At 32.4% G+C, this 25,378-nt stretch overlaps 1 protein-coding gene and 1 long non-coding RNA gene across 3 annotated transcripts in view; both read right to left on the bottom strand.

The window, feature by feature from the left end:
* LOC136986253 (uncharacterized) overlaps positions 1-25,378 on the bottom strand; it is a 171,553-nt gene that overhangs the window by 100,881 nt on the left and 45,294 nt on the right. The window lies entirely within an intron of this gene.
* LOC136983169 (uncharacterized) lies at positions 16,004-23,950 on the bottom strand. Of its 2 annotated transcripts, XR_010881993.1 has the most exons (4): positions 23,848-23,950; positions 23,453-23,560; positions 16,531-16,655; positions 16,004-16,430 (listed from the first exon to the last, which is right to left on the bottom strand). It is a non-coding gene; the product is annotated as an uncharacterized lncRNA (long non-coding RNA). The 2 variants fall into 2 exon arrangements; XR_010881999.1 differs by lacking the exon at positions 23,453-23,560.

Genomic DNA, 25,378 nt, shown 5'->3' with positions numbered 1-25,378 from the left:
GTTTTGCTGTTTCCCACACCTTGTTGGTATGTCGTGCCAAATCAAAGAGGACAAATTGGTAATTATTTTGGCAATCGGCAGATACCAAAGGTACGGAAAGCCTGCTTTAGTTATTCCCAAACTAATTACATTTTGATTCAAAACATTTAATTCTTCTAAAATATCATTTATTGGTATTGCTTTAATATTAGAGATAATTCTTGCTCATCTGTTGGTCAATAACAACAAATGAAACACAATTGTGGTCTTCTGTGTAATAGTTACATTTCCAAGTGCTTCAGGATGTACAGTACACTTATTAAGACGTAGGATGATTTTTCATCTTAACTATTGAGCCAAAGAGTGAACTAGTTGGTTATTTTACATAATGATTGCGATCTGGAAATGGATAACTGGTGGGTGAGCTGATTGAATTGACGTAATATCATCTAAGTTTCAAACTACATTTGTTTCGTGACAGGTCGAACTTTAACGTAAGAGGTGTTCTGTAAAGTTTAATGCAGACGAAGAGAAGAAAATTTCAAAAATAGTTTATTTCATTCACTGCACAAGTGTTTTGAGTGATGGAATACGAAAACGTACAGTACAATACAGCAACTCATCTGTCAGGAGGTTGTAAAATAGATGATTAATTTGCCCTTAACAGTACACGACGATTAACCACGAAAATTTAACAGTTGAACGTCCCTTAAAGACAGTAAAAAAGTTCTTTTTGGCAAATTTCGTTTCTTAGATGTTAAACGAAATAGAAGCAGTCCTCTACTTACGAACTTTCGAAGTTACGAACAAAGCCGACAGATGGCGGGTTAACATGAGCGTGAGAGGATCTTAGTTGAGTTCGGACTGTAGTGTGTCAATTTGTTTACTATTAAAGTGCAGTTGGTTTTTTTTTATGTACAGTCAAGTTTACTTTTGAAGTTTTACGTTAAAAAACATTTACAGTACATACATATGTACAGTACATTTGTAATTGTAAAAACAACGTTGTATTTGAATTTTTGCGCCAAACATCGTCTTTTCGAGTTACGAACTTTTAGACTTGCGAACGACCGCTACGAACGGATTAAGTTCGTAAGTAGAGGATTTACTGTACTCAACACCCACATCCGGGGAATTTCTCCCCTTTGAGATTTGGGTTGGGGAGGTCTCAAAACGCGAAGATATTGCAAAAAAAACTGGGGGGGTCAAATTGACACGATTACAATACTTTGTTCCCGCGTTATGTACAGTACAGCACATTAAAAGCTGAGAAAGTGAAAGTACAATAATTCCCCAAAACAATGCAGCTAAAATTGGCGCAGAATCCAGTTTGTATGTACGTGATATTTTCGTCCAGAAGAATATTTGCACTTAAAACCAAACAATTTAAGATCTGTTTATTTATATCTACAAACATTGTATCAGACATGGGCGTCCGCAGAAAATTTTCCTAGGAAAGAAAGGCGTGGAGACAAATATATCGGTAACTTTTTAATTTTTGGAGGGGTTCTTTAGGTAGATTATAGAACACAGTATTTCACCAATAGAAAAGATCAAAGCGTCCCATTGTCGAGGGTGTAAGGTTACGTACGTATCTCGATTATAATTAGAGGAAGTTTTTATTCGATTCCAGGGAGGGGCAGATGCTCCGTTAGCCCCCTCTGCGGATACACATGATGGCAGACGATGTTTTCGGTTATACAAATTGCTAAGAGCATTTTGTCTGTCATAAAATTGGTTTTATTATATGTTGTTTCACTTAATGTTGCGGCAGTTTCCAAGAACCTATCAATGAGATGCTAGTATAGGAAGTGACAACTTTCTATACTAGCAACTTTCAAGTTGTAACATTAAACTAACATCTAAAATCTGTTCCTGTTGTATCTGTTTTGTTATTTAACTGGTAATTATATTTTTAAAAATTGAAAAAAAAAATATATATATTTAATTTTATTTACTTTAAAAATATAGATTTCACATATATGTGTATAAAATTAAAGCATAAAATTTTTTTTGAATCGTAACTTTTTTCCTCTAGATCTTATGTATTCTATATAATCTTTAACACTGCAATTAAAGGTTATAAGTCTTTTCTGCCATATTACAATTGATACTTATTTAAATAAACGTGTGTACACAAAAATATTAAACGCAAAGTTCCATTAGCAAGCCACAACTATTTAAAAAAACGTTAAAATTTGCTAAAGTTTATGATGAAACTTCCTTTCTGTACCTCTTGCTATGGTAAAACATAGACAAGTTAATAGCGAATCACCGAAAATATATTTAAATAAAAGATAAAAATATTTTCAAAAATATATAAATTTTAATCAAAACATAAATACAGTATTTGAAATATACTTTTTACATATTGATTTTTGAATACATTTCTTTACAAAAAATTCATTCAATATATGTGAGGTTATAATAAAATATAAATTATTTGGCCTAACATTATACAACAAATCGTAAGAGCAGATGAGACGGAATATATTTTTATTGGTTAATTGAACATACACATCATTTTAAAATTGAATAATAAATAAAATTTATTATAACATAAATTGGTTAGTTTCATTCTCCACCCTCCAACCAAACAACTACACCGCTCCTACACTCCAAATTTTGCCTTCTATGGTGTGTTTTATACTATGCAGTTAATTTGAACCTCCACTCTCCCGCCTGACCGCACTACAGAACTCCGGTACTCCAAATTTTCTCTTGTCTCGTGTCACGTCCGTGGAACCCACCTCTGACCCGCCAACGGGCATCATAGCCACGTCGGCCCTCCAAAAATTGAGAGTATGTCGCTGTCCATGGGATATTTGTGTAGGACACGTCACAAATGAATTTGGTAATTCTGTGTTAACTGTCACCAATTTTAATGAATTTTCTCTCACTAAGATCAAAATTATATCAATGACTGAATATGCATAACTCATGGAATGGTGTTTATAAACAGATTTCCTATTTATATTATGTAATTGGCTAAAGTGTGTTAAAAATTCATTATTAAACCTCTTTGAAATTAGTGTGAAGACATAAAGAGTGCTTTTAAAAACTGGCTTTTATAAGAAAATAATCAGCTGTTTTTTATATAAAAAAGAAACGTTTAAATTATTTAGTAAAACAGTTTTTGTATAAAATAAATGATGGTAATGATCTCCACTAAAAAATTTTAATTGCATGTTTTACATTACATTTTATTCTTTTTATATTATTTATTATATTAAAATTAAATTTACATTTATTTTAATATTAGATCATAAAGTATTTCATAAATCATAGTTTTAACCGTAATCATTTAATATTTTTTGCAATATGTAACTTCATAGTAATTTGTTTGAAATTAGTTTTAAAAAATTTTACTTTTATTTCTTTGATGCAAAATTTTAAAAAAATGCCTTACATAGACTAATAAGGCAATTAGTGTACTTCACGAATTTATGCCCAAAAGACTTTCAATATTGTTACGCGCACATTTTTGTATAAACTTATGTTTGTGCATGCATATATGAGCGCATACAAAATGCTACTCGGAAAAGAATGACGATAAACTTGTTTTATAAATATTTTAAATGGAAGTTAAATTTTTAATTTTTATATTTAATCCATAATGTTATTTAATAATTTTATGATTATACATTTTATTCTCCACATGAAATAACAATTTACAGCCGTTATGTTTTAACTTTCTGTACAAATTATTGTATATATATTTATGAAATATTTGATTATTAACAAAATAAAGTTTTTGAAATTGCTTATTATGTTTAACAAAACAGCGTAAAACTATTGCAATGGTTAGTGTATTATTTATCAGCTGCCATTGTTTCATTGCAAGACTGTGTCATGTTTTTTATAATGAAACTATTTATAATTAGAAATATGTCTGCTAATCTAAATTAATATAACGTGAGAACACTACAAATCCTGTATGAATCCATTTTTTCAATGAAATTGAATATTTTCATCCACTATTCATGCAGCTAGTCAGATGAGTGAGGCAAAAGTATGTGTGTTTTGAAAAATTTGATTCAAAAACAACTATTGATTTTTGGAAATTTTAGATACATTTTGTGGCCCAGACATTTTAGGCTTTGTTCACTGTTAGGCTGACTCCATTGCAAATTAGGCCCAATCATAACAGACAGAATTGAACTGATTCTATAATCTACACTGCTGGAAATAAAGAAATAGATTAATAAATTAGTTTAATTGTCAGAAAAACAAAATTAAAGATCTTTATTTTAATACATGACAAACGTTAATTTTATTCATTTTATTTATTTAGGATATGAATCTAATGGTCCAATTGATTCCATCCAAGGCATTGATATAGGAAATGTTTGTCCCGTTGGTGGAGGAGCTTACGGCCCAATGGATCTCGACAATCTTGATTTTGAAGGTTTAGATCCTGGACTTCAGCATCAACAGCAACAAGATGCAAATCATCAGATTACAGCTTGGTATGATACTGACCTGTAGATGCCAAAATTTCATGCATTCCATTATTTGTGCATTATTTCCATTTGAAAGCTGCCAAATTAAATATATATTGCTTTAAATTTTATAATTTTAATTCAGCAAGGCTTCCAGATAAGTAATCTTTCTAATTATACATTGATATATGTGATATTTTTGTCTTTATCATAGAGCCAAAGGTATATACTCATTTTACAGCAATCTTATATTGATTGTTGGTTTTTTTTATAATAATCATCAGAATAAAAACAGTATTGTTTTGTGTTTTTGTGTTTGTGAAAAGTCTTCATTTTGTCATAGAAAAAATTTTAATCCAATTATTATGAATCACACTATTATCATTTCATAATTTGAATACACTATTTTATAACTATACATTTATAACATCATCAATATGAAATGAAATTTTTTTATTCCTTTAAAAAAAAAAAACAAAAAATAAACTGCTTTTGCTACTATTCTCTTGAAAAAGTATTTTTATATTCCATAAACAAATTTTAATCACCATGTTTGTGTAATTATTTATTTTTTGACTAATTCATATATTTGAAAATTTTAAAGAAATATTTGTAATAAACCATATTTTGATAATATTTTAAAATTAAAGACAAATGAGTGTTCTCAAATTTGTAGATTGTTACATTATTTTTTCACTTTTGCAGCTTATATTATCCAAAATTCATTGAATTAGTGCCTTTTAAAAGTGCACTTACATTATTTCAATGAATGAATAAAGAATAATTTGTCAAATTTGATATTATTTGACTATTATTCTTTTGCATTCTAAAATGTAGTTGACGTTTATTAATTTTTAGATACATTTTTGTTTATTATTTCATATGACAATATCTACTCTCAAGAAATCCCATTCGAACTTCATACCATCACTTTTAGAAAACTGTTGGTCTGATCTGCATGACAAATGATTTAATTTTGTTCTTTATACTGGCCAAATTGTTTTTGTTCTTTTGTTCATCCATTTAGATAGTTTAAGTGTACTTTAATCAGCTGAAATAACGTAATATTGCTGTTAATGATTTATATCGATAGTTTGTAAACAAATAACACAGAAAAGAAACATGTATGACATACTGATACTCAGTAGTGTAATACTTTGTCTTCCATCCATTTTTGTGCCTGTATTTTATGTTACATTTATTTGTAAATGTGAGGCTCTGGATAGGTCCGAACCTCACTGAAATTTGCGTTAAAATCATTTCTTTTTAGAAAAAGATTATTTTTTTAGAGGAAAAAAAATAGAAGGTAGAAATAGTTTTTCTTAAAGAAAACGACGCGAACTTTTAAACAATAGAACAATGGGGAAACGTAGATCGTCTATCTCCGAGTGGGAATCGAATTAAACTTCGATTTTGACCTCTCCCGCGCCCCCGAAAGGTTTCGAATTGTCATCAGGTGACGAGAAGAGACCAATCGGAAAGCGGAATCGGAGGAAAACAGATAAAACCTGAGAATTCAAGGACGCGAGGGCTTCTTCTCCCGAAAGTTCCAAGTGACGGATCTATTGTTGTGTGTGTGTCTGGTGCCCATCTTCGTCTCTGTCTCCCGACCTCGGATCGACATCTTTCCATCAACGGAAGTCGACCGCATCGTCCTGGAGTCGCGGAGTCGTCGAGGGAACAGGCCATTCGCGACCCAGGGACACTACTTCAAAATGGGACTATATCGGAAAGGAGAGGAAGACCCAGAGACTGCTGCCGACCTAGAACTTCCAAGATCGCGGAAATCTTGTAAGCTTCTTTCGTGTCAAATAAACGGTTTCTTGTAACCGTAGAGTCTGTCTCAGTGACGATCGCCCACATACGACCCTTCGCGACCACTCGACCTTCTTGACATAGTCGGTACCCTGTCGGCAAACCCACATAAAAATTTATAAACTTGCTAACAACAAGGTCTGTATAAGAAGGTCAGGACACGTTCCCGTAATTCTATGCGGCAGCGGCCATGCTGGGACATATCGATAGAGATCACCATACGTGGTCCCTGCGTGAGTCGATTATTATTACGTATATACGTACTCAGAACGTTAAACAATGGGTTATTCTGTGGCACCTAATTGTAAAAGTAAGTCTACCGACCTTCGATTGTTTAGATTTCCTGCAGATAAGCAGAGGAAAGCGAAATGGGTGCAGAACTGCAGATGGGATAAGTGGCAGCCAACTGAACATTATAAACTATGTGAGAGTAGTGTATATTATGTATTTTTCTATAGGTATGTCTTTGAGATGTACTGTATACGTGAGCTCACATTAAATTATTTGTTGTTCAGCTTCATTTCGAAGAATCTCAGTTAGAACTGTTAATCTCAACTTTCCTGTCAGTGAGATTACATATTTTTGCCAGAGATACGAACAGTACTTTGAATGTAAAAAAACTGTATGGAAGCAAAAACTCATTTATGCGTACTTCTGCTGACTTCCGAACATGGTATTTTATTATATTTGTATTTGTGTGTTTACAGAGAAAGAAGTTATGTCTCAGATAAGCTCTGTTAAAAATATCATCAAATTGTGTTTAATATTATCCTTTTTGATTAAATTTTATATAATTAGGAAAATATGACGTTTAAGCCTTTGTAAAGCCAAAAATGTTCGTTAATTAAACGTTAGTCTAGTATTTATTTTTTAATGCATTAATATTGTATTGGTAAATGCTTTAAAATAAAATTTTGGATAACTTATGTTATTGCATTACTTTACCAAGTGCTTATATACGTAATTGCATCAGTTTTAGCACCTATTTAATTAGTTTCATTCACAACAGGAAGTGATGTGGATGATTGTTTCTTTTAAACTATTTGATCGAAAAGTTACATAAAATTGGAGATGCATAATCATCCGAAATTATTATTATAATTTTGACTGGAAATCACTGGATTTATGCAATTTTAGTTTAATTAATGTCGTATAAAACTGACTGCTCGTACATGTTTGCTTAAAACATGCGACTCAAAATACCCCAAAATGGCGGCTCAAGAAGTAGGTCACGCGTGTCCTGACCTTCTTATACAGACCTTGCAGCAATCGAAAGTAGACAGAAATTAATCCATAGATACAATATATAGATCCACAGATTAATCCAGTGGCGTGCCGTCATTGGAAGCGGTGGAAGCGCCGCATCCACCTTCCAATGACCTTCCCTTGTATTTTCTAAAATATAAATTTTCATATTTTAACGTACTTTGAATTAATTAAAATTAATATTTTATTTTAACTGCATTACGTATCTTATTAAAAAATTCTATATTACGTGTGAAAAAAACGATAAGATTGCTATTGTATATTCGAATGTCAGTGGCGGAATGGAAGCGCTTCCGAGACAGCTTTCAAAGCGAGAATAACTGAATGGAATAAAGTAGCCAGAGGGCATTGGAGCATGCGCTTTACAGAGCACCAACCTCAGCCGGTTTAGCGGTGGACTACACAGCGTGTAACGCTTCCAACGATTCCATCCCTGAAGCGCGGAATGGCAGGGAGCTATCTGACTAAGTGAATTGTTTAAGACTTAAAAAGTAGAGCATTCAATGTTATTTTTATGTACGTTTTTTGCAAAGTTATATTTAATTACAGTATAATTAAAAGAAAATTATAATTATATTGACAGATTTTCAGACAAAATCTTTGCAATTTTTATCACTTTTAGATGTTTTTCATAATATTAAAGTTATTAAGAATTTTCCGAGCGTGTTTTAATTCTTTAAATTAAGTAAATTTTATGGGAAATTTTTTGATTTATCTAAATTACGTAGCGAATCGCAATATTTATATTCGTGTCCGGACTATATTGACAAGTGACTCTTAAACATAAAACATATTATAATTAATGTCGATCCGAACAAAGACGTACTAAAAGAATTATATGATTTAATATCATTAATTTTTACGGTACCATCTACCGGTGGGTCTCTTGAGCGCAGTTGTTCGACCACGGAGCGAATTCATACATTGGCCAAGAACACTCGGTCAGAAGAAAGATTGTCGTCGCTAGCGTTGCTTTCGATATAAAAAGTGCTTTTAAATACGCTGATGGAGTCGACGACCAGCGACTTTTACGATAAAGTAATTACGACTTTGCAAAAAAAATCGCCGAATAGAGTTAGTTTATAAAAAATTTAAAAAAGTTTTTCTATCATTGTATCATATCAATTTGTATTATTTGTATTTTAGAACTAAAATACATAAATTGTTTATTTTTGTCATTTCCAGTATTTGTTTAAAAGTTTTATGGAAATGTCATGTACCGGACCCGTCACGAAAGACGCGAAAAAACGGTTAATTTAAAAATAAATGTATTAGTTTAAAAAACACAGGAAAAAGTCGTTTGTAGTCGGACACCCATTGTTAATATCAAACTGCCAGGCAGAAACCATAAATCGCGGAAGGAAGTCGTCCTATGATCGGTGGAAGATCGAAATCGTCTTCGATTTTGACTTTTCTCACTCTCCAGGTAAGAGTCTCGTTACGTTTAGTAACCAGGGACCAACCACACGGGAAGCGTGATTGAGGGAGAACGACCAATTGAAATGGATGAAAGAAAGAACGGAGATTGATATAATCTCCGACAATCGAGGACACCTGACACTCGGTTAACGTTCCGAATAACCAAAACGCCGTGTGTCAACGAGCAAAAAAAAAAAAACAATTTCTCGTCTATTGTGCCAACCTCTAACCCGTGCCACTTCGGACTTAGACCGTCTCTCCCGACGCCAACGGACGAAGTCTCCCCGTGCCTTACAGACTAGTCAACGCCACTGTCCCGGAGGCCACCTTCGATCGACCATCGAAAAACCACATCGACGCTAAGGACGGTCTGAATGGCTGATTGTCCTAAAGCAAACTATTTTGTACATAGTGTATATCTTGTACATGTTAAAATAAGCAATTTTTGTCAGTTACTTGTCGTCTTTGTCTCTACAGCCACCACCCATGTACGAATGGACCCTAGACCATTACTGACGCGCAATTAACTGATTGCCCCTGGAAGTCGGCTTCTTACAGAAACAGCTTCTCTATCATCAAATGTCACGGCACGCCACTAGATTAACCCTTTAATAATATTATAAATAGAAAATGATAAACATAAAAATTCGAAACACTAATGTCGTTATAGTAATTATAGTTATAATTCGAATTTACGCGAACAAATAAACAATTTGTTACTTATAATCGATTTGATAGTGTCAATCGTCTTCAAACATTCAGAACAAAAAACTCTTTCTATAAATGTAAATATAAATAACGAAATTTACAGTTCATGAGGTTCTAATAAAAAATTAATCATAAATTTGCAAAAAACTAATTTAATTAATCAGTTTATTAATATTTAAATGTCCGAAATACTTTAACTCTAAATGTTAAAAGTAAAATGTCCTGTCTGAAGTAAACCCGCCTCTTACTTGTCGCTGGCCGTTTACAACCTTGGCGATACTGTAAAAATTCAAAGTCCGATCACATATTAAATATTTCTACTCCAAATGTTAAATGTCGCTGTCTTGGGACGTCGGAAAGTGTCACGTCCGTGGAACCCACCTCTGACCCGCCAGACGGGCATCAAAGCCGCGTCGGCCCTCCAAAATGTTAAATGTCGCTGTCTTGGGACGTCGGGAAAGTGTCACGTCCGTGGAACCTATTATTTATCGGTATATTAAATATTACTTGTTCGTCACTTTTTTGTATGGGTTAGAATTGTAAATTTTCGCAAATGTGTTGTTACAGTGTTTGTAAAAATTTTTTTTGTATGTTTGAAGTTATTTCTGTATTTGTGGCCCTTTTGCCAAAAAGGTAATTTTGATTTGACAACATTATTGTATTATGCTGCCTATCAAAAATGTGTAATTCTTTATAGTGATAAATTATAAAATATAAGTAATTCATATATGATAAATAATATAGTTAATATTATATTATTCAATGTAAGATAACAATAAAATATTGCACATCGTTATTTATTAATTATGTACTGTACATTAAATTAAAGATATAAAACTGAATTAGCGATTTTATTAATGTTTTTGTTTAATATTAACTAAATTGTAATATTTTCTGTATAGAATGTGTTCGTTGTTATTCAACTGTTTTCTCGTGTTTAATATAAACAATATATTAATTAAAATTTTAATATTGAATTTAAGTATACGTATATATTTTAAAATTTTGCGACTACATTAATTATACAATTAACTGCCGCAGTATGTTTAAACATAAGACGAGAAAAGCCTAAACGCTCCCCAAAAATGTAAGTTAGAATAAGTTCTGAAATGCTTTTTAACTGAATGGATTATAAGCGTGCACTCTTTGTAACGGGCGGTTCAAAAGAGAATTAATATATAGTATTAGCAATATCACACTAATAAATAAAATATTATAGAATAAAACTTTAATCTTAAATACGAATTATTACTCGGTAAATTTATAAATTTTAAATTTAGAATGGAAATCTAGAACGAAATAATAAGAGAGGAATAATAGTTGGTGTGGTTTTGGTGATATCGTCGGAGATTTTTGTCATCGTTGTAGTCGGAGTTGGCAACCAGTGGGGGCTTTATAGTTGTTCGACAGAAAATTGTCAAAATAACAACGTGGTAAGTTTGTGTTATGACGTAAATTTATGCCAGTAATTAGCTTTTGGAGGAGTTATGTCCATTCAGTTTCTCATAAATTGAAATATTAAGCTGAGAGAAAGGCTAGAAATTAATTGGTTAAAAAAATTTCAACCGAGATAACTTTGGTGTTAAACAAGCATTATCTAAAAATATTGTAAACTTTCTAGAAAAATGATGATTTTATGAATGCATATGACATCAAAATAATACCCAAAATCACATGTTAAATTGTTTCCTTAATAACTCAGTAATAGTTCCCTGATTATGACAGATAAATCTCCTGTATAAAAACGGGGGAATTGTCTGAGTAATAATGAATCCTAGAAACATCTTTGAAACATTACAAGGGATTGCTCCTAGACATATTTACCTAGACCCTTTAAAACTTGCTTCCGGCAATGCTAAATGATTGGAAAAACTAGGAATATTATCCTAAAATGGTATATGAAATCAACGTTTTCGTTACAATAGACAAAAAATGCTCATAAAGTATTAGATGTGGCTATTTTGCTGCAGACCGCTCTGGTAGTCGACAGTGTAAGCCGAAATCTGTGCATAATTAGTCTGTCTGATCGCGTTTAGGCGAGCTGTTCCCCTCCCGGAAGCGTCGTAAGACGATTCCTTTCTTAATGATATGAAAGAATAATGGTTTGCCTCGCTTTCGGCGATAGAAAAAATTATTGTGAAATGCTCCTTGTGATAGTCAAGTGAGTGGTGAGGCAATGTCGAGTCTTTGGGAGATAACGAGGACTCTGAGATTTGGGTGTGTATTTTTTACAAAATGCCTATTATTGAGCTTGCTTATTCTTTCGTGGTTGCCAGGTTTGTCGGGCTCTCGACAAAGGTAATCTGTCGTGACCCGTTGGTCGACGACTGGGTGAACGGCCTCTGTCACCGAATTAATTTTTTTGTAATGTAAACAAAGATCTAATAAAAAATGTTATTGTTTTCAAGATATGCATAGAACAATATATTTTTTTGTATGAATTTTGCTTTCTGTGCTACTATGTATTATAATAAAAAATATCAAAGTCCAAAACAGTCAACTACTGGTGCCATTATGCTATATTTAGTGTGTCGTGTGTGGTTATGTGGAAATTGTAATAAAAATAAATTGTTAAATAAATATGTATTTAGAGTAGCATGAAAGTAACTTGGCAATTAAAATTTTCATTGTAATTAAATTAATTTTGAATATATGAGAGTATTTTGCATTAATGCATCATTTAAGTTTCTATGCATAGAATTAAGTCTTATGTATTGTATAAACTTATATAATGAATAAAATTAAATTTGCAATAGCAATGTTATACACAAAATAGTATATCTATATCACAGTATCTAATAGTATATCTAACAATAAAAACATACAAAAATATTTTTGTTAACCAGTGGCATGTTATCCTATGGGAAAAAAAGGCAATTGCCTGGGGCCTCCACTGACAGGTGGCCCCAAATCAATCTTTTACAAGAAAATATTTTTCTCAAAAAATTCTCCCAAAGAAAAATGTCTGAAGTCAACACTGTACTGTATGTGGGGCCCACAAATTCAAATTCACCTGGGCCTCGTGAAGTTATAATATGCCACTGTCATTAACTTATTTCAATTTTTTTATTTTGTTTTATGATTCTTTCAAGTTATCAAAAGTAATAAGATTTACATATTTACATATTAAGATTTTTTAAAAGAAAACATTAACTTAGTGTATTTGACAAATATGATGATATATTATTATAGACTCACATTGGCATCGCTACCTGGTGGGACTGTCTGTAAGTGTTGACATTAACCAGTAGTTGACTTAAACACATAGCGTGTAATTTTTGTCCTCAAAGAAAGTTATACTGCATACCAATTATTAAATTTCACTATATACTTCATTTTAAGACTGCAGTTTCTATTTTATGATAATTTTTCTGAATCTTATCCATTATAATCCTGGAAATAATGTTATGTTAATAAGTAATATTTCTGATTGAGGTTTAAAAATTGTTTTTACTGAATCTTGTGCTTTTTGGCCAAATGAGAATATAAAAAACCATTGGAATTTATAATTCTCTTTTGCTTGATGGCCAAAAGAATACTTATTCATTTATGTTTTGGCATTTTAAAAACAAAATTCCTTAATATAACTGTAAAATATAAGATCATAGTACTTTCATATGTTATGCATAAAACCTTGAAACATCCTGAAATTTTGAATACAAAAATCAGCTAAACTTATATTTTGTTCAAACTTTCTGAAAATAATAATTTTAATTTTCCACACACAAGCTTCAAACACATTTGGCAATTATAATTTTGGATTAAAATGACCAACTTGAAGTTTATTGTGCCTGCATATTGTGTTCTAATAATTTAGTTCTTATCATGTGTCATAGCACCAATACAAACCAACCGTTATACAATAAAGATGCTGATAAAGATTTTAATGGTTCTAAATATATCCACTAGACTATATCTGAAACTGTGATTCTTAATGCTGATAAGAAGATAGTGTGTTTGATAGACAAATATCTGATTGGACAGAAACTTAGAAATTTGCATTATTTGAAAAATAAATGATTTCGAGAATATTTTTAATACTGGATCAGAGTTGATGTATCTGGAAAGTTGGACTTTTCTCAGAACCTTATAGAAAGTTATTAATTAATATCTTGTTACAAATAAAGATGTTTTACATACTGTATTGAACTGTACTTTCAGGGGTTACCCAGTGATAAAGAAATATGATAGGAAGAATGACAACTAATAAAAAAGTTCTATATTGGAAGACTATAGCAAGACAGAAAAGTATAAGGTGATTTTCAGTAAACTCCAAACTGAAATGCAGGTAGTTTTATGATAACTTACCATATCCAAGAAACTTATCTAGGCCTTATTTCCAGTTGTAAATTTAGCTTTTTAGCTTTATTTGCATGTATATTAAAGTCTTTTCAAATTAAATCAAATTCCAAATCATTAACTGACCATCTGTTTATCTACTTATTGAAATTGTCCTTTTTCACAAGAAAGGCCTGATTACTGCAAGCACTTGTTAGTGGATCAATGGTATTATCTTTTGGTATTTTCCCTCACCAAATTTTGCATTGTCTGTCTGTATAGGGTCGTCTTTAAATTTCTGACCATTTGCACTTGTTGCACTTCTCTATTGATATGATAGATTCCTTACATATTTCCATAGTGTTGACCAACTTATTAAAACAATGGACGACTTGCCTGCTCTTTCTTGACATTATTCAAATCTCTCATTTCCACTCCTGATTTTGTCTTGCCTTACAGAAAATGTGTGATAGATAATCAACTTGTTTGTAGTAGAGACTTTATATTATTACAGTTCTTGTTTTGATCTACAGTATATAACATAATTGATGACAAAATTCACTTGTTATTCCTCTTGACAACTTCTTACCTGACCATGTCAATTTCTGATTCTGCTTCATTTCCTTCAGCCAAGTAAGTGTGTGACAGGTTATGTGAAATCATGCCATGTTTTTGCCACTCAATCTGTCTTGTTGATGGTTTGACATGTGCTCATGCTGCAGCAGTCTTGTCAACAGCTTGCTGTACATTGATCTTTCTCTAGACATAGTTATCAATGTTGCAAAAAATGATCCTTAGGTCTGCTTCAGTATTTAGCCTGTACAGTGTGGATTATTCCAAGATCAGCTGTAGAGCAGCAGTACAAAGCACTCAACTTGCATGTTTTCCAGATGGACCCAAATCAAGCAGTTGTCATCTGACAGCTGGATTCTTTACTTCTTATGTTTCATCTTTTAATCCAGTTCATTCAACTGTTTATTAAAAATGCTTTGCATCATCCAGCCTTGGCAGTTTGCAGTGTATGGTCACATAGAACAAAGCCCACAATATGTTTTTGTTGATTTTGCAATGATTAAGGGTCTCAAATTCTCCATACCTGTCATGTGCGGCAGATATCAGCAAGCAATCATTCTTCATCTCTATCACATCATTCTTAGGTTAAAAGGGATGAAGGAATGTATTGTAGTGTAGTGTGAAATCATTTCTTAGCTGAAGCATCTTGCAACAACAACTTTTTTACTGAGAATCAATTTCTTATAGGAAAGCAGCTTTTCAATGAAAATTGGCTGCATTTTTTCCTCTTTGGCATATTTTATTATCTGACAATATTACTTTCACTGTCTGATGGACCATAACTACAGTGTAGTAAAGTATATTACCAATTTGATACTAAAGTAGTATAAGGATTCATTGAATATAAAACTTATTTGCTTCCTCCTTGTAACTTCTTAGTATCATCCCTAGTAGTCATCCAATGGTAGTGACATTCCTATCACTGGTGCCATCCACTTTTATAGGTTTTTACTTTTGCTGTTCTGGGCACTTTTAGAATATTCTAATATGGGTAATGAAGAATCCAGGCCACCCACCACACTAGCCTTGATTTAAGGCATCTTCTAGACATGCCTCCTTTTGTGCAGTTGTCTATGGAATTTCATAATTATTTTCATCTAGCCCATCTCAGTGTTTTGATATACTGGAATGTTTAGTATAGTGAATAAACCTTTGGTTCTCTGGAATTTATATTGACAGTTCTCAAGCCAAGTCTTACCTGGAAGTTCAAAGATTTTGCTATACTAAAATTTTATTATATCAGTGTTTTCTATAATGAGGAGTTATCTGTATATTTAACAGTAAAAATTAAGCACGTTCTCTCAAATACACTTTTAATTTTCTTTAAAACTATATTGTTTCATTTTAAACAAGTACAACAAATCCAAAAAATATTTTTTATACCATATTGAACAATAACAAAAAAGGAAGGATTCCAAAAAATGCAATAAAAAATAAATTTAAATAGTTTGTTGTCATAGCAATTACAATCACATTAAATTACAAATATTATAAATTACAAGTACAGATATAGTGAAATATAGTATGAAAATTTAAACAGAATGATTCTTTATTTATCTAAAATATAAATGTTACAATAATTCATAATTAATAGTCTGTTTTTACAGTGATCTCTATTACATTAAATATGATAAAGAAAATTTAAATCTAATTTTATTGTGTTTAATTAACATAGGGATGATTAGTCCAAAATAAAAATCAAGACTAAATCAAACTCTGAATGGAAGTTTTTACAAAAACTTTAAATTAAAATGGTCCTAGGAATGCAAAAGACCACTGACCATTTATGGAAGAAAATGATGTGTGCTTTTTTCCATAATGGAAATGTTTGTTAAAGGATTGCAGTGACAAAGTTCAATATCAACATTCGCTAAAGGACCATCCCCATCATCAGTTACAGGTATCGTAGAGTAGAAATATTAAAAACTTTTTATCTGTGGAGCAGATAACCTGAACAATTAAAAAAAGCATTATTTAAAATTGTAGATTCTAAAATATGAATAAATGTAGTAATGATTTAAAATAAATGTAATCACTTCCAGCCACTTACCATTGAGTCGATTATCCACAAAGTAATTTTCATACATAGGTGATACGTAGCTGCTCTAGTGGTACGTCAGAAGCCTACACGATGTCACATAACTCCCGGCTATAACTTCTCACAATCAGTTAAAGCTATTAAACAATAAAAAATAAAAAGTCAGAATCATCAATGTATTCCAGTTACATAGAAGAGTTGAAAAAACTAGCTATTTTTAATATGAAAGTAAAAGAACAAAAGTTAAAATTCTAGTTAAGCTTCATTTTCATCAGTTTATATACATATTAATAAAAATTAAACCATTTGCTAAGAGAAATAAAACAATTTCTTTAAAAGAAATGGTTTATTTAAAATTGTTACATTTTCTAAAATTTACCATTGTATTAAGCAAAAGTAAGAGTTAATTATAGCTTAGATAGAACTTCTGTTTATATAATTGACATTCTGGATGTTAATGCAAGTAAATTAAGTGCAGTGGTGTGATTTGATTTGTGTAAAGCTGCAGATTTGAGTATTGCATGTTGTTAAGTCGTATGCTTTAAGAATGAGCAATCGTGTTAAATTGCCTCAATTGAAAATAATACTCAATAAGGAAATATTACAAAAATTAGTTTTGTTTATTAATTATTTTGATAAATGTACGAACTGTAATAAATTAGTAATTTTTGTCGATTAACTTCAATTTTTCTTTCAAACTACATTATAATTAGAATGGGTACACAAATGTATTAAATTAGATTTGTGGTCAGTATATATTTGTAGTCAACAAATTCATTTGGACTTTTACAATTGTAAATTGCATAATCAACAGCAAACTTAAATTGATATGCCTTTGTACAAACATCATTTCACAAATAAAAATATTTAGTCAAGTGAAATCTTGATAGGTTAAAGCTTTATTTGTGTATATAAAATGGATTAGTTCTTAAAATGGGAAGAAATTGTTTTTCATCACAATAATACAAGATAATATTCAAATATATTTACTATACAATCACACAAAATGTTATAATACATCACATATAATCATTATGTATAATAATAATAATAATAATAATAATAATAATAAACCTTCACTACAAACAAATACAGTCGCTGCGAGAGTTTTTCTACAAGAAACAAGAAACATCACAATTACATAAAGCAGTAACTCTAGCAGATTCAAATAACACACCATTAAACTTACACTCACATCATATGGACACAACACAACATATAAAAGGCATAGACACCATTAAGCAATCGTGGGCTCGAAAGGCACTCCATGGCAGGCATCCTTACGACCTGGCCCAGGATTTTGTTGACAAAACTGCGTCAAACAGCTGGTTAGCTCGGGGATGCCTCTTTGGGGAGACGGAAGGATTCATGATTGCCATACAGGATCAGGTCATAAATACTAAAAACTACAGAAAACACATACTCAAAGATACAACACTCACAAATGACACATGCAGAAAATGTCACATTATGCCAGAAACTATACAACACATCACCTCTGGTTGCAAGCTCTTGGCACAGACAGATTATTTACACAGACATAATCAAGTAGCAAATATAATACACCAAGAGCTTGCAAAGAAACACAAATTAGTAGACATCCACGAACCATACTACAAATACATTCCACAGACAGTATTGGAAAACAACACGCACAAAATGTACTACGGCAGAGCCATAATCACAGATAAAACAATTTACCACAACAGACCAGACATTACACTCATTGACAAACACAATAAAATCACATACATTATAGACATATCCATTCCAAACACTCACAATATACAAAACACATGCACTGAAAAAATTAGCAAGTACACAGAACTCGCCCAGGAAATAAGGCATCTGTGGAGGATGGATAGGGTGCTTATTGTACCTGTTGTTCTCTCCTCTACAGGTGTCATACCACACACACTACACAAAAGCCTGGGCACATTAGAATTGAATAGAAACACATACATCACACTACAGAAGGCCACTATATTGAATACATGTCATATTGTGAGAAAATTCCTGAATACAGACACACACACTGATACATTTCTTTAATTTCTGTTTTGGTTACTATGCCTTGACTCTGGTCCGGCTTAGTACACAGCCACCGGTGTTAACCGAGTATATCTCACTTAACCCAACATAATAATAATAACTCTCCCGTGGTCACCACCTGGTCGTGGTGGGAGAGCCCAGTAATTTTACTGATCCATAGGGCAATGCAGGCTGGAGCACAAGCTCCTGGTAGGGACACCCATGCCAGTAAGGTCTATGGGGAGAAATGAAGCTAAGAGTGACCACACACCCACATTCTGTGGAGATACATATCATGGTAGTAACCAGATCTAAATGTGATACCGGCTCGGACGTCGCCCGGGTTAACAAGGTCCGCGTTCGTGAGTTAGGCAGAGGCTCACGTTCGAAAAATAGGCCACAGTCTCCCTTGGTTACCGGTGGCGAAAGCAGCACCGGCCCAAGCATGGCTACTGCAATGCCCTCAACAGATGTGAGGAACCAACCCAGCCTTGGTGTTTCTGTGGCAATGCATCCACAGACCACAAAGGCTGGAAAACCACGCCAACGGATGAAATGGACGGTAGAAATGAACGAGTTTATCATCCGTACTTACTACACGATCACAAAACTCGAAACAAACATGACAGCATACAGACAACAACTATACCATAGATTCACACAACAGTATCCTCATCTCACTGTCACCGAACAAAGGGTTGTTGATCAAAAAAGAACAATTATACACAACAACCTTATCTCACAAACAACACTTGAACTTATCAAACAACAGGTTGCTGATCAAATACATCAACAGACAGAAACATCTAACATTAATGAAGATCATGTAACCTGTCAGGATAATCCAGCAACAAGCATTGATAATAACACACATACAACAATTACCACTAATGATACTACAGACACTTCCTCGTCCATCACTGATAACATAGACATAGATTTAGTTAATACGCTCTCACTTATATTTCAGGAAACACTCACTAAATATACAGGCACAGATCCCACACAACGACCACGAATACCAAAAATCAACACGTCAAAGGAAGTAGGAAAAACACTAAATTATGTAAACACTCACTTACTACCACACTACATTCATTCAATTTCTACACTCGCAGACATTCATACATTAGTTTATGCTGGGGCAGTCACAGTAGTGACACACCATGGACTGAAAGTACAGTCACAGACAAATACACAGAAAACACAATACTATCACAAGCCTGCCTGGCAGAGAAGAATAGAAATACAAATAAATGACATTAGACAGCAATTAGGCAGGCTGACACAATACACTAAAAGCAACATAACACCCAAATTAAGGAAACAGCTCAAAAACATTTTCAAGAAAATAAAAACACACACAAAACATGAACATCACAACACACACATTACAGAATACATTGATACACTAAAACAAAAACTTGCTGCCAAAGCACGTAGACTCAAACGATACAAAACATGTACACTACGAAAACAACAAAATAAATTATTTACAAACAATGAAAAACTCTTTTACAGACAAATTAATAACAAAGCAAACACTGATACACAGCACAGTGGCACACCAACAGAAGAAGAACTCACAACATATTGGTCTTCTCTTTGGTCCAGTGCTGTCACGCATAATGCTGATGCAGGCTGGATCGAGGAGGAGAACAGAAACTTGCACAACATACCAACTATGCCCTGTGCTGAGATAAACATACATGATTTCCAATACACTGTTAACAGAACACACAACTGGAAGACACCTGGTGTAGACAACATTCACAATTTCTGGTACAAAAAGTTTACATCACTGCACCAGGAACTAGCTAAACACCTAACACACATCATCGTCAATCCACAAGACATGCCAAATTTTCTTACTCAGGGCATCACCTACATGAAACCTAAAAACAACAATACCACAGACCCCACACAATACAGACCAATTACATGTCTTCCAACACTCTACAAATTATTGACATCCTGTATCGCAAACAAAATATACAAACATATTGAAGAACACGACATTCTAACAGAACAACAAAAAGGTTGCCGTAGAAATCACAAGGGATGCAAAGAACAGTTACTCATAGATTCAGTCATTCTACGGCAAGCACACAAACAACACAGAAACATACACATGGCATATATAGACTACAGAAAAGCATTCGACAGTGTTCCACACAGTTGGCTGCTACATATTCTACACATGTACAAAATACATCCATCACTCATTGCATTCTTTCAAAACACTATGCAGCACTGGAGAACAACACTACATCTCAGGGTTAGTAACACTTCCATACAAACAAACCAAATTTTTATTAGGCGAGGAATTTTTCAAGGAGATTCCTTGAGTCCTCTCTGGTTCTGCTTAGCCCTGAACCCATTATCCAACATGTTAAACAACACGCAATATGGTTACAATATCAGACACGAAAAAACAACACAGTTTACACTGTCACATCTCATGTACATGGATGACATAAAACTTTATGCATCCACACAAAAACAACTTCATCAACTCCTACAAATCACACATTCATACACCATGGACATACAAATGGAATTTGGCCTAGATAAATGCAAAACAGTTCACATAGAAAAAGGAATCCTGAAGAAAGAAGATTTTGCACTTGGAAATGGAGACATTATTGAATCCATGGAAGAGGGCGAGTTCTACAAGTATTTAGGATTCCAACAGGCCAAACTAACAGAACATACACAAATAAAGCAAAGATTAATTAAAGAATACCAAAGTAGGCTAAATGCTATTCTCAGAACACAAGTTTAAATGCAAAACACACAGTTAAAGCAATAAACACATATGTCATCCCAGTACTCACATATTCTTTTGGAGTTATACATTGGACTCACACAGATCTTGAGCAACTCCAAAGGAAAACAAGAACAACACTTACTAAGCATAAACAACATCATCCTAAATCCGCCACAGAAAGATTAACCCTTCCACGTAAAGATGGCGGACGTGGCCTGATTGACATAGTTAACCTTCACTACAAACAAATACAGTCGCTGCGAGAGTTTTTCTACAAAAAACAAGAAACATCACAATTACATAAAGCAGTAACTCTAGCAGACTCAAATAACACACCATTAAACTTACACTCACATCATATGGACACAACACAACATATAAAAAGCATAGACACCATTAAGCAATCGTGGGCTCGAAAGGCACTCCATGGCAGGCATCCTTACGATCTGGCCCAGGATTTTGTTGACAAAACTGCGTCAAACAGCTGGTTAGCTCGGGGATGCCTCTTTGGGGAGACGGAAGGATTCATGATTGCCATACAGGATCAGGTCATAAATACTAAAAACTACAGAAAACACATACTCAAAGATGCAACACTCACAAATGACACATGCAGAAAATGTCACATCATGCCAGAAACTATACAACACATCACCTCTGGTTGCAAGCTCTTGGCACAGACAGATTATTTACACAGACATAATCAAGTAGCAAATATAATACACCAAGAGCTTGCAAAGAAACACAAATTAGTAGACATCCACAAACCATACTACAAATACATTCCACAGACAGTATTGGAAAACAACACGCACAAAATGTACTACGACAGAGCCATAATCACAGATAAAACAATTTACCACAACAGACCAGACATTACACTCATTGACAAACACAATAAAATCACATACATTATAGACATATCCATTCCAAACACTCACAATGTACAAAACACATGCACTGAAAAAATTAGCAAGTACACAGAACTCGCCCAGGAAATAAGGCATCTGTGGAGGATGGATAGGGTGCTTATTGTACCTGTTGTTCTCTCCTCTACAGGTGTCATACCACACACACTACACAAAAGCCTGGGCACATTAGAATTGAATAGAAACACATACATCACACTACAGAAGGCCACTATATTGAATACATGTCATATTGTGAGAAAATTCCTGAATACAGACACACGCACTGATACACTTCTTTAATTTCTGTTTTGGTTACTATGCCTTGACTTTGGTCCGGCATAGTACACAGCCACCGGTGTTAACTGAGTATATCTCACTTAACCCAACATAAATAATAATAATAGATTTCTCAATATAATATATTAAAATTGACATTATACAAGGAATGGAAAGGTGTATAAAATCAGTATAATAAAGAAACATAATTATCAAATTATTATTATTATTATTATTGCTGACTTTTCAAAAAGTAGTAATAAATTTAGTATGGACTTGATAAAGGAAGGAAGGTTGATTTGGAATTTATCAATATTAAATATTTTTATATGTGAAACTGTTTAAGTATATAAACTATTTGACTAATTGTAATAACAAGCTAAAAATTAATTTTTTTTTTTTAATAAATCTTGTCATCAATAGATAGAAATTTTAAATTCTCATTGATAATTTTAGAACAAATTTCCTTTTTAATGTAATGTTTTTCTGAAATATTTATAATTTATCTTGATATGAAATAAATATAATTTGAAGGACTAATTTATTCCAAATATTTTACCAAAATTTTATAAGACATGGAAGAAAATCTTATTCTCATCCCATTTGTATATGCTATGGATAGAAGGTTTTACTGGAGGAAATCTTATGAATTTAAGTTTCCAATAAACTGTTTTTGTGGTTTGTTAAACTTATTTTTTAATTTACAAAATCTGTATCATTGAAAGATAATACATAAATTGTAAAATTCCGGTTTTTACCAATAAATTATTTTTTCTAATTAAAATTGTAATTCGCATTATTTTGAATGTGTGAACGAATAACGTTACTTTTCGAGCTTCGTTCTACAATAATAAACTCATAGACTCAACAATAACGATTCTAAACTTTATACCATTATTTACTGCATAATTTATCACAAATTAAGATGAAAATTAAAATGCCTTACGTTCCTATTGTTTTGCGCCTTGTTAACGTTTTGGGCACAAGAAGTTTCTAAAATGATTCCACGTCTCTTTGGAAAATGGATTAAAACATTTGATAATGAAACTTCTTCCTAGAATAATTTAAGAATTTAATTATTTAGAATAGAAAAGATCAAGATTTGATTAACTAATTGACTCTTTAAAATAATTTTCTAATAGAGGACATAATTGTCGCATTGAAAAGAATATAAGACAATATCCGTGCGAATATTATTTACAATCTGATAAATTAAATCGATGCTAAATGGAAACAACCTTAAATACTTTCAATTAAAATTTCGATCAAAAAGAGACTTTTACATTTAATATTCTATCGAGAATTATTCAATTTTGATCTCTTATAAATCAAAAAATTTACATAATTTCCGTCATTCGGGTTTACGTAATTCAACTTGTTCGAAAAATGTCGAAATGGAGCGAAAAATAACTCGCAATTGCCGGAAAAACTTTCTATTCCAAGATGGCGCCGGAGATACGCAATGGAACGAATTCGAATCGTGGAACGTTACAACAATTGCGTCACGTGTTACGCCATAAGTTCTACGTCGATAGGTGTAATATTTCAAATATTCTAATTGCATTTTGAAAGAAAATTTTTTTCTAACAAATTCGTTTATCTCGGATTTGGAAAATTATTTGTTAAAGGTAAAACTTAAAACTTCGCTTAAAAGAAAATGTACAGTATTCGGATAAACGTAATAAAATCACCTAGCTGGCACACGATGAAAATAATTTGTAGTAAAATACGTGTTAGTATTTATTTTCTATATTTTAATGCTCATCTTATTTGAACTTTAAGATTTGGGTGCGCATTATAAGCCAGCACAAAGACGACTGTTTGTTCCTCATTCTTATAGATCCTCCCACTAGTTCGGTTTTTGTTTTGAAGGTGTGTGATGGTCTTTGAATTATAGGAATGCGAATGTACTATGTCCGGCAGACAGGCCACCCGTGAAGCTAAGTTTAAGACTCTAAAAACGAATCTTATTTTAGGATGAAAATTCCGTCATGTTAAATAATTGCTATATAATTTTTATCAACTTACTAGAATTTTTCTTTGCTACTTGCAAAGCGCACCTACTTTAAGCAATTGTCACTTCTTTTCCTTTAGGGGCCGTCCATAAATTACTTAAGGTATTTTGGAGTGTACCTTACTTTGAGTGTAATAATACCTAATAACAATTTATATGAGATTCGAGGCATTTCAAGAATAAGATATTCAATTTAATAAATATAAAAATATTAATAAAATAAATTGTAATTTTTTAAGTACGGAGTACCTTTTTTTTTAACTCTTTCCACCCTATGGACACTAGGAGAGAATCATTTTAGCAAGCCCATTATGAGTTCGGCCAGGCCCACAATAGGGCAGTCGGGTAGAGAGGGACAGGACCGACCTTTTTGCGTCCTTTTGTGAAAATTAAAATTAATATAAAAATGAATATTATTACGTTGATTAATGATAATAATAACAAAAAGATTGTCAATAATTAAAAAATAATGTTCTTAAAATAAATTGTTTATTCGAATTCATTAAATTTTTATATTTTTAAATTTGTTCACATAAAGTCTTTTATAAATAATAGTACATATTAATTAACTAATTAATAATTATATATTTTGGACTTAAGGTTTTTAGGGTTTTATAAAAAAATTTTTTTTGCTAAAATATATAAAATCATGCCTAAATATTACGTAAGATAGGGAAGGGGGATCAAAGAAAATATTACGGTTTCTTACACAGGAGTGAGTGGGGGTCTAGAATGACCAAACTCGCCTTTCGTAATTTATAGACGGCCCCTTATGTTTTGCAATATAACAACTCATAACATCATTTGCATGAAAGAGGAAGCCAAATGGGACACTTGTCTCTCCCTGGGATGGAGTCA

This window comes from Centruroides vittatus, unplaced genomic scaffold (genome assembly GCF_030686945.1).
Source record: "Centruroides vittatus isolate TY-2023 unplaced genomic scaffold, ASM3068694v2 contig_1012, whole genome shotgun sequence".
NCBI classification, from domain to species: Eukaryota; Metazoa; Arthropoda; class Arachnida; order Scorpiones; family Buthidae; genus Centruroides; species Centruroides vittatus.
The sequence above is the reverse complement of the archived record's forward strand: the minus strand, read 5'-3'. Positions and strand labels throughout refer to the sequence as shown.